Below are 10000 nucleotides of genomic sequence, written 5' to 3'. Positions count from 1 at the left end.
GGACCCTTCAGCGCTTCGCTCCTATCCCCTACTACGGCTGTAGCATAGGGGAACCGCCAGAAGCGCTGGACCCTTCAGCGCTTCGCTCATATCCCCTACTACGGCTGTAGCATAGGGGAACCGCCAGAAGCGCTGGACCCTTCAGCGCTTCGCTCATATCCCCTACTACGGCTGTAGCATAGGGGGACCGCCAGAAGCGCTGGACCCTTCAGCGCTTCGCTCATATCCCCTACTACGGCTGTAGCATAGGGGAACCGCCAGAAGCGCTGGACCCTTCAGCGCTTCGCTCATATCCCCTACTACGGCTGTAGCATAGGGGGACCGCCAGAAGCGCTGGACCCTTCAGCGCTTCGCTCATATCCCCTACTACGGCTGTAGCATAGGGGGACCGCCAGAAGCGCTGGACCCTTCAGCGCTTCGCTCCTATCCCCTACTACGGCTGTAGCATAGGGGAACCGCCAGAAGCGCTGGACCCTTCAGCGCTTCGCTCCTATCCCCTACTACGGCTGTAGCATAGGGGGACCGCCAGAAGCGCTGGACCCTTCAGCGCTTCGCTCATATCCCCTACTACGGCTGTAGCATAGGGGGACCGCCAGAAGCGCTGGACCCTTCAGCGCTTCGCTCATATCCCCTACTACGGCTGTAGCATAGGGGGACCGCCAGAAGCGCTGGACCCTTCAGCGCTTCGCTCATATCCCCTACTACGGCTGTAGCATAGGGGGACCGCCAGAAGCGCTGGACCCTTCAGCGCTTCGCTCCTATCCCCTACTACGGCTGTAGCATAGGGGGGACCGCCAGAAGCGCTGGACCCTTCAGCGCTTCGCTCATATCCCCTACTACGGCTGTAGCATAGGGGAACCGCCAGAAGCGCTGGACCCTTCAGCGCTTCGCTCATATCCCCTACTACGGCTGTAGCATAGGGGGACCGCCAGAAGCGCTGGACCCTTCAGCGCTTCGCTCATATCCCCTACTACGGCTGTAGCATAGGGGGACCGCCAGAAGCGCTGGACCCTTCAGCGCTTCGCTCATATCCCCTACTACGGCTGTAGCATAGGGGAACCGCCAGAAGCGCTGGACCCTTCAGCGCTTCGCTCATATCCCCTACTACGGCTGTAGCATAGGGGGACCGCCAGAAGCGCTGGACCCTTCAGCGCTTCGCTCATATCCCCTACTACGGCTGTAGCATAGGGGGACCGCCAGAAGCGCTGGACCCTTCAGCGCTTCGCTCATATCCCCTACTACGGCTGTAGCATAGGGGAACCGCCAGAAGCGCTGGACCCTTCAGCGCTTCGTCCCTACTACGGCTGTAACATAGGGGAACCGCCAGAAGCGCTGGACCCTTCAGCGCTTCGCTCATATCCCCTACTACGGCTGTAGCATAGGGGGACCGCCAGAAGCGCTGGACCCTTCAGCGCTTCGCTCATATCCCCTACTACGGCTGTAGCATAGGGGAACCGCCAGAAGCGCTGGACCCTTCAGCGCTTCGTCCCTACTACGGCTGTAACATAGGGGAACCGCCAGAAGCGCTGGACCCTTCAGCGCTTCGCTCATATCCCCTACTACGGCTGTAGCATAGGGGGACCGCCAGAAGCGCTGGACCCTTCAGCGCTTCGCTCATATCCCCTACTACGGCTGTAGCATAGGGGAACCGCCAGAAGCGCTGGACCCTTCAGCGCTTCGTCCCTACTACGGCTGTAACATAGGGGAACCGCCAGAAGCGCTGGACCCTTCAGCGCTTCGCTCATATCCCCTACTACGGCTGTAGCATAGGGGAACCGCCAGAAGCGCTGGACCCTTCAGCGCTTCGCTCCTATCCCCTAGTATACACTGGGTAGTCTGTTCCTATCATTGTGTGCAAGGTGGCTTGGTTACCCCCTACCAAAATGGGTCACAGCCGTAATAGGCGAAGTACAGAAGCGCTGGAACCTTCAGCGCTTCGCCCCTATCACGGCTTTAAAACCCGAGCGAAAAACTCTATGTCCTTAAACGAAATACCCGTTTTGCGCGGTCCATATCTCCGCGAAAACACAACGCACAGCCGGGACACTCATATCTAATTGTAGTCCAAGTCCCCCTCTACAAACACATCAGAGTGGATCCTGGATGCGACCTCCACAGCCGAGGCACGAGTCGGTCAAAGTAGGTCGCAGGGACCATATTACGCGCGCCATATCTACCCGGAAATAGAACGCACAGCGGGGATACTCATGCCCAGTTGTCGAGCTGGAAGTCCTCTAACCACCCATATAAGATGAATAATAAACGGATACACACAGCCGATGCAGCGCGTGTTTGAAAACCGCCGATCGATCTTCATACTCTGACAAAATCACAGCGAAAAATCCTTAAACCAAATACCCGTTTTGCGCGGTCCATATCTCCGCGAAAACACAACGCACAGCCGGGAACCTCATATCTAATTGTAGTCCAAGTCCACTTCTACAAACCTATCCGAGTGGATCCTGGATGCGAGGTCCACAGCCGAGGCACCACGCGGTCAAAGTAGGTCGCAGGGGCCCTATTACGCGCGCCATATCTACCCGGAAATGGAACGCACAGCGGGGATTCTTATTTTGAATACACGGTCGCGACGTCCTCTAACTACCCATATAAGCAGAATAATAAACGGGTATCCACAGCCGAGGCAGCACGTATTTGAAAACCGCCGACCGATCTTCATACTCTGACAAAATCACAGCGATAGCGCCAATACTCTGTTTCCTTAAACCAAATCGCCGTCTTGCGCGGTCCATATCCCCGCGAATACACAACGCACAGCCGGGACACACCTATGCCGACCTGTAGCCACCGTCAACCTCTAAAGACATGTGGAGGGTGATCCACAATCGGACACTCACAGCCGAGGCACGACGCGGTCAAAGTAGGTCGCAGGGACCATATTACGCGCGCCATATCTACCCGGAAATAGAACGCACAGCGGGGATACTCATGCCCAGTTGTCGAGCTGGAAGTCCTCTAACCACCCATATAAGATGAATAATAAACGGATACACACAGCCGATGCAGCGCGTGTTTGAAAACCGCCGATCGATCTTCATACTCTGACAAAATCACAGCGAAAAATCCTTAAACCAAATACCCGTTTTGCGCGGTCCATATCTCCGCGAAAACACAACGCACAGCCGGGAACCTCATATCTAATTGTAGTCCAAGTCCACTTCTACAAACCTATCCGAGTGGATCCTGGATGCGAGGTCCACAGCCGAGGCACCACGCGGTCAAAGTAGGTCGCAGGGGCCCTATTACGCGCGCCATATCTACCCGGAAATGGAACGCACAGCGGGGATTCTTATTTTGAATACACGGTCGCGACGTCCTCTAACTACCCATATAAGCAGAATAATAAACGGGTATCCATAGCCGAGGCAGCACGTATTTGAAAACCGCCGACCGATCTTCATACTCTGACAAAAACACAGCGATAGCGCCAATACTCTGTTTCCTTAAACCAAATCGCCGTCTTGCGCGGTCCATATCCCCGCGAATACACAACGCACAGCCGGGACACCTATGCCGACCTGTAGCCACCGTCAACCTCTAAAGACATGTGGAGGGTGATCCACAATCGGACACTCACAGCCGAGGCACGACGCGGTCAAAGTAGGTCGCAGGGACCATATTACGCGCGCCATATCTACCCGGAAATAGAACGCACAGCGGGGATACTCATGCCCAGTTGTCAAGCTGGAAGTCCTCTAACCACCCATATAAGATGAATAATAAACGGATACACACAGCCGATGCAGCGCGTGTTTGAAAACCGCCGATCGATCTTCATACTCTGACAAAATCACAGCGAAAAATCCTTAAACCAAATACCCGTTTTGCGCGGTCCATATCTCCGCGAAAACACAACGCACAGCCGGGAACCTCATATCTAATTGTAGTCCAAGTCCACTTCTACAAACCTATCCGAGTGGATCCTGGATGCGAGGTCCACAGCCGAGGCACCACGCGGTCAAAGTAGGTCGCAGGGGCCCTATTACGCGCGCCATATCTACCCGGAAATGGAACGCACAGCGGGGATTCTTATTTTGAATACACGGTCGCGACGTCCTCTAACTACCCATATAAGCAGAATAATAAACGGGTATCCACAGCCGAGGCAGCACGTATTTGAAAACCGCCGACCGATCTTCATACTCTGACAAAATCACAGCGATAGCGCCAATACTCTGTTTCCTTAAACCAAATCGCCGTCTTGCGCGGTCCATATCCCCGCGAATACACAACGCACAGCCGGGACACCTATGCCGACCTGTAGCCACCGTCAACCTCTAAAGACATGTGGAGGGTGATCCACAATCGGACACTCACAGCCGAGGCACGACGCGGTCAAAGTAGGTCGCAGGGACCATATTACGCGCGCCATATCTACCCGGAAATAGAACGCACAGCGGGGATACTCATGCCCAGTTGTCGAGCTGGAAGTCCTCTAACCACCCATATAAGATGAATAATAAACGGATACACACAGCCGATGCAGCGCGTGTTTGAAAACCGCCGATCGATCTTCATACTCTGACAAAATCACAGCGAAAAATCCTTAAACCAAATACCCGTTTTGCGCGGTCCATATCTCCGCGAAAACACAACGCACAGCCGGGAACCTCATATCTAATTGTAGTCCAAGTCCACTTCTACAAACCTATCCGAGTGGATCCTGGATGCGAGGTCCACAGCCGAGGCACCACGCGGTCAAAGTAGGTCGCAGGGGCCCTATTACGCGCGCCATATCTACCCGGAAATGGAACGCACAGCGGGGATTCTTATTTTGAATACACGGTCGCGACGTCCTCTAACTACCCATATAAGCAGAATAATAAACGGGTATCCACAGCCGAGGCAGCACGTATTTGAAAACCGCCGACCGATCTTCATACTCTGACAAAATCACAGCGATAGCGCCAATACTCTGTTTCCTTAAACCAAATCGCCGTCTTGCGCGGTCCATATCCCCGCGAATACACAACGCACAGCCGGGACACCTATGCCGACCTGTAGCCACCGTCAACCTCTAAAGACATGTGGAGGGTGATCCACAATCGGACACTCACAGCCGAGGCACGACGCGGTCAAAGTAGGTCGCAGGGACCATATTACGCGCGCCATATCTACCCGGAAATAGAACGCACAGCGGGGATACTCATGCCCAGTTGTCAAGCTGGAAGTCCTCTAACCACCCATATAAGATGAATAATAAACGGATACACACAGCCGATGCAGCGCGTGTTTGAAAACCGCCGATCGATCTTCATACTCTGACAAAATCACAGCGAAAAATCCTTAAACCAAATACCCGTTTTGCGCGGTCCATATCTCCGCGAAAACACAACGCACAGCCGGGAACCTCATATCTAATTGTAGTCCAAGTCCACTTCTACAAACCTATCCGAGTGGATCCTGGATGCGAGGTCCACAGCCGAGGCACCACGCGGTCAAAGTAGGTCGCAGGGGCCCTATTACGCGCGCCATATCTACCCGGAAATGGAACGCACAGCGGGGATTCTTATTTTGAATACACGGTCGCGACGTCCTCTAACTACCCATATAAGCAGAATAATAAACGGGTATCCACAGCCGAGGCAGCACGTATTTGAAAACCGCCGACCGATCTTCATACTCTGACAAAATCACAGCGATAGCGCCAATACTCTGTTTCCTTAAACCAAATCGCCGTCTTGCGCGGTCCATATCCCCGCGAATACACAACGCACAGCCGGGACACCTATGCCGACCTGTAGCCACCGTCAACCTCTAAAGACATGTGGAGGGTGATCCACAATCGGACACTCACAGCCGAGGCACGACGCGGTCAAAGTAGGTCGCAGGGACCATATTACGCGCGCCATATCTACCCGGAAATAGAACGCACAGCGGGGATACTCATGCCCAGTTGTCAAGCTGGAAGTCCTCTAACCACCCATATAAGATGAATAATAAACGGATACACACAGCCGATGCAGCGCGTGTTTGAAAACCGCCGATCGATCTTCATACTCTGACAAAATCACAGCGAAAAATCCTTAAACCAAATACCCGTTTTGCGCGGTCCATATCTCCGCGAAAACACAACGCACAGCCGGGAACCTCATATCTAATTGTAGTCCAAGTCCACTTCTACAAACCTATCCGAGTGGATCCTGGATGCGAGGTCCACAGCCGAGGCACCACGCGGTCAAAGTAGGTCGCAGGGGCCCTATTACGCGCGCCATATCTACCCGGAAATGGAACGCACAGCGGGGATTCTTATTTTGAATACACGGTCGCGACGTCCTCTAACTACCCATATAAGCAGAATAATAAACGGGTATCCACAGCCGAGGCAGCACGTATTTGAAAACCGCCGACCGATCTTCATACTCTGACAAAATCACAGCGATAGCGCCAATACTCTGTTTCCTTAAACCAAATCGCCGTCTTGCGCGGTCCATATCCCCGCGAATACACAACGCACAGCCGGGACACCTATGCCGACCTGTAGCCACCGTCAACCTCTAAAGACATGTGGAGGGTGATCCACAATCGGACACTCACAGCCGAGGCACGACGCGGTCAAAGTAGGTCGCAGGGACCATATTACGCGCGCCATATCTACCCGGAAATAGAACGCACAGCGGGGATACTCATGCCCAGTTGTCAAGCTGGAAGTCCTCTAACCACCCATCTAGACACTCCTATAAACGGATACACACAGCCGATACAGCGCGTATTTGAAAACCGCCGACCGATCTTCATACTCTGACAAAATCACAGCGAAAGACTTAAACGAAATACCCGTTTTGCGAGGTCCATATCCCCGCGAATACACAACGCACAGCCGGGACACTTATACCCAGTTGTAGTCCACGTCCCCCTCTACAAAACTATCGGAGTGGATCCTGGATGCGAGGTCCACAGCCGAGGCACGGTGTAGTCAAAGTAGGTCGCAGGGACCATATTACGCGCGCCATATCTACCCGGAAATAGAACGCACAGCGGGGATTCCTATACTGAATACACGGCCCCGACGTCCTCTAACCAACTATGTAAGCTGAATAATAAACGGATAACCACAGCCGAGGCAGCGCGTGTTTGAAAACAGCCGACCGATCTTCATACTCTGACAAAATCACAGCGATAGCGCCAATACTCTGTTTCCTTAAACCAAATCGCCGTCTTGCGCGGTCCATATCCCCGCGAATACACAACGCACAGCCGGGACACCTATGCCGACCTGTAGCCACCGTCAACCTCTAAAGACATGTGGAGGGTGATCCACAATCGGACACTCACAGCCGAGGCACGACGCGGTCAAAGTAGGTCGCAGGGACCATATTACGCGCGCCATATCTACCCGGAAATAGAACGCACAGCGGGGATACTCATGCCCAGTTGTCAAGCTGGAAGTCCTCTAACCACCCATATAAGATGAATAATAAACGGATACACACAGCCGATGCAGCGCGTGTTTGAAAACCGCCGATCGATCTTCATACTCTGACAAAATCACAGCGAAAAATCCTTAAACCAAATACCCGTTTTGCGCGGTCCATATCTCCGCGAAAACACAACGCACAGCCGGGAACCTCATATCTAATTGTAGTCCAAGTCCACTTCTACAAACCTATCCGAGTGGATCCTGGATGCGAGGTCCACAGCCGAGGCACCACGCGGTCAAAGTAGGTCGCAGGGGCCCTATTACGCGCGCCATATCTACCCGGAAATGGAACGCACAGCGGGGATTCTTATTTTGAATACACGGTCGCGACGTCCTCTAACTACCCATATAAGCAGAATAATAAACGGGTATCCATAGCCGAGGCAGCACGTATTTGAAAACCGCCGACCGATCTTCATACTCTGACAAAATCACAGCGATAGCGCCAATACTCTGTTTCCTTAAACCAAATCGCCGTCTTGCGCGGTCCATATCCCCGCGAATACACAACGCACAGCCGGGACACCTATGCCGACCTGTAGCCACCGTCAACCTCTAAAGACATGTGGAGGGTGATCCACAATCGGACACTCACAGCCGAGGCACGACGCGGTCAAAGTAGGTCGCAGGGACCATATTACGCGCGCCATATCTACCCGGAAATAGAACGCACAGCGGGGATACTCATGCCCAGTTGTCAAGCTGGAAGTCCTCTAACCACCCATATAAGATGAATAATAAACGGATACACACAGCCGATGCAGCGCGTGTTTGAAAACCGCCGATCGATCTTCATACTCTGACAAAATCACAGCGAAAAATCCTTAAACCAAATACCCGTTTTGCGCGGTCCATATCTCCGCGAAAACACAACGCACAGCCGGGAACCTCATATCTAATTGTAGTCCAAGTCCACTTCTACAAACCTATCCGAGTGGATCCTGGATGCGAGGTCCACAGCCGAGGCACCACGCGGTCAAAGTAGGTCGCAGGGGCCCTATTACGCGCGCCATATCTACCCGGAAATGGAACGCACAGCGGGGATTCTTATTTTGAATACACGGTCGCGACGTCCTCTAACTACCCATATAAGCAGAATAATAAACGGGTATCCACAGCCGAGGCAGCACGTATTTGAAAACCGCCGACCGATCTTCATACTCTGACAAAATCACAGCGATAGCGCCAATACTCTGTTTCCTTAAACCAAATCGCCGTCTTGCGCGGTCCATATCCCCGCGAATACACAACGCACAGCCGGGACACCTATGCCGACCTGTAGCCACCGTCAACCTCTAAAGACATGTGGAGGGTGATCCACAATCGGACACTCACAGCCGAGGCACGACGCGGTCAAAGTAGGTCGCAGGGACCATATTACGCGCGCCATATCTACCCGGAAATAGAACGCACAGCGGGGATACTCATGCCCAGTTGTCAAGCTGGAAGTCCTCTAACCACCCATCTAGACACTCCTATAAACGGATACACACAGCCGATACAGCGCGTATTTGAAAACCGCCGACCGATCTTCATACTCTGACAAAATCACAGCGAAAGACTTAAACGAAATACCCGTTTTGCGAGGTCCATATCCCCGCGAATACACAACGCACAGCCGGGACACTTATACCCAGTTGTAGTCCACGTCCCCCTCTACAAAACTATCGGAGTGGATCCTGGATGCGAGGTCCACAGCCGAGGCACGGTGTAGTCAAAGTAGGTCGCAGGGACCATATTACGCGCGCCATATCTACCCGGAAATAGAACGCACAGCGGGGATTCCTATACTGAATACACGGCCCCGACGTCCTCTAACCAACTATGTAAGCTGAATAATAAACGGATAACCACAGCCGAGGCAGCGCGTGTTTGAAAACAGCCGACCGATCTTCATACTCTGACAAAATCACAGCGAAAGACTTAAACGAAATACCCGTTTTGCGAGGTCCATATCCCCGCGAATACACAACGCACAGCCGGGACACTTATATCTAACTGTAGTCCAAGTCCCCCTCTACAAATCTATCCGAGTGGATCATGGATGCGAGGTCCACAACCGAGGCACGATGTAGTCAAAGTAGGTCGCAGGGGCCATATTGCGCGGTCCATATCTACCCGGAAATGGAACGCACAGCGGGGATTCTTATACCGAATCCACGGTCCCGACGTCCTCTAACCACCCATATAAGCATAATAATAAACGGATACCCACAGCCGAGGCAGCACGTATTTGAAAAGCGCCGGCCGATCTTCATACTCTGACAAAAAGCGCCGGGCGATCTTCATACTCTGACAAAATCACAGCCGTTTTTATATCGTTTTGCGAGATGGATATCTCCGCGAATACACAACGCACAGCCGGGATACTCATACCTAATTGTATAATACGTCTACCTCTACAAACCTATCCGAGTGGATCCTGGATGCGAGATCCAGAACCAGGATCCATATCGCGCGGGTAAACGGCGGGAGTAACGAGGACTCTCTTAAGGTAGGGGACGTTACTGGGCTGCGCTGCGAAAGACGAGCGCCAAAACTCTGTTTCCTTAAACGGAA

The sequence above is a fragment of the Anarhichas minor genome, unplaced genomic scaffold (genome assembly GCF_050575085.1).
Source record: "Anarhichas minor isolate MPS153535 unplaced genomic scaffold, ASM5057508v1 ptg000232l, whole genome shotgun sequence".
Taxonomy (NCBI): Eukaryota; Metazoa; Chordata; class Actinopteri; order Perciformes; family Anarhichadidae; genus Anarhichas; species Anarhichas minor.
The sequence above is the reverse complement of the archived record's forward strand: the minus strand, read 5'-3'. Positions refer to the sequence as shown.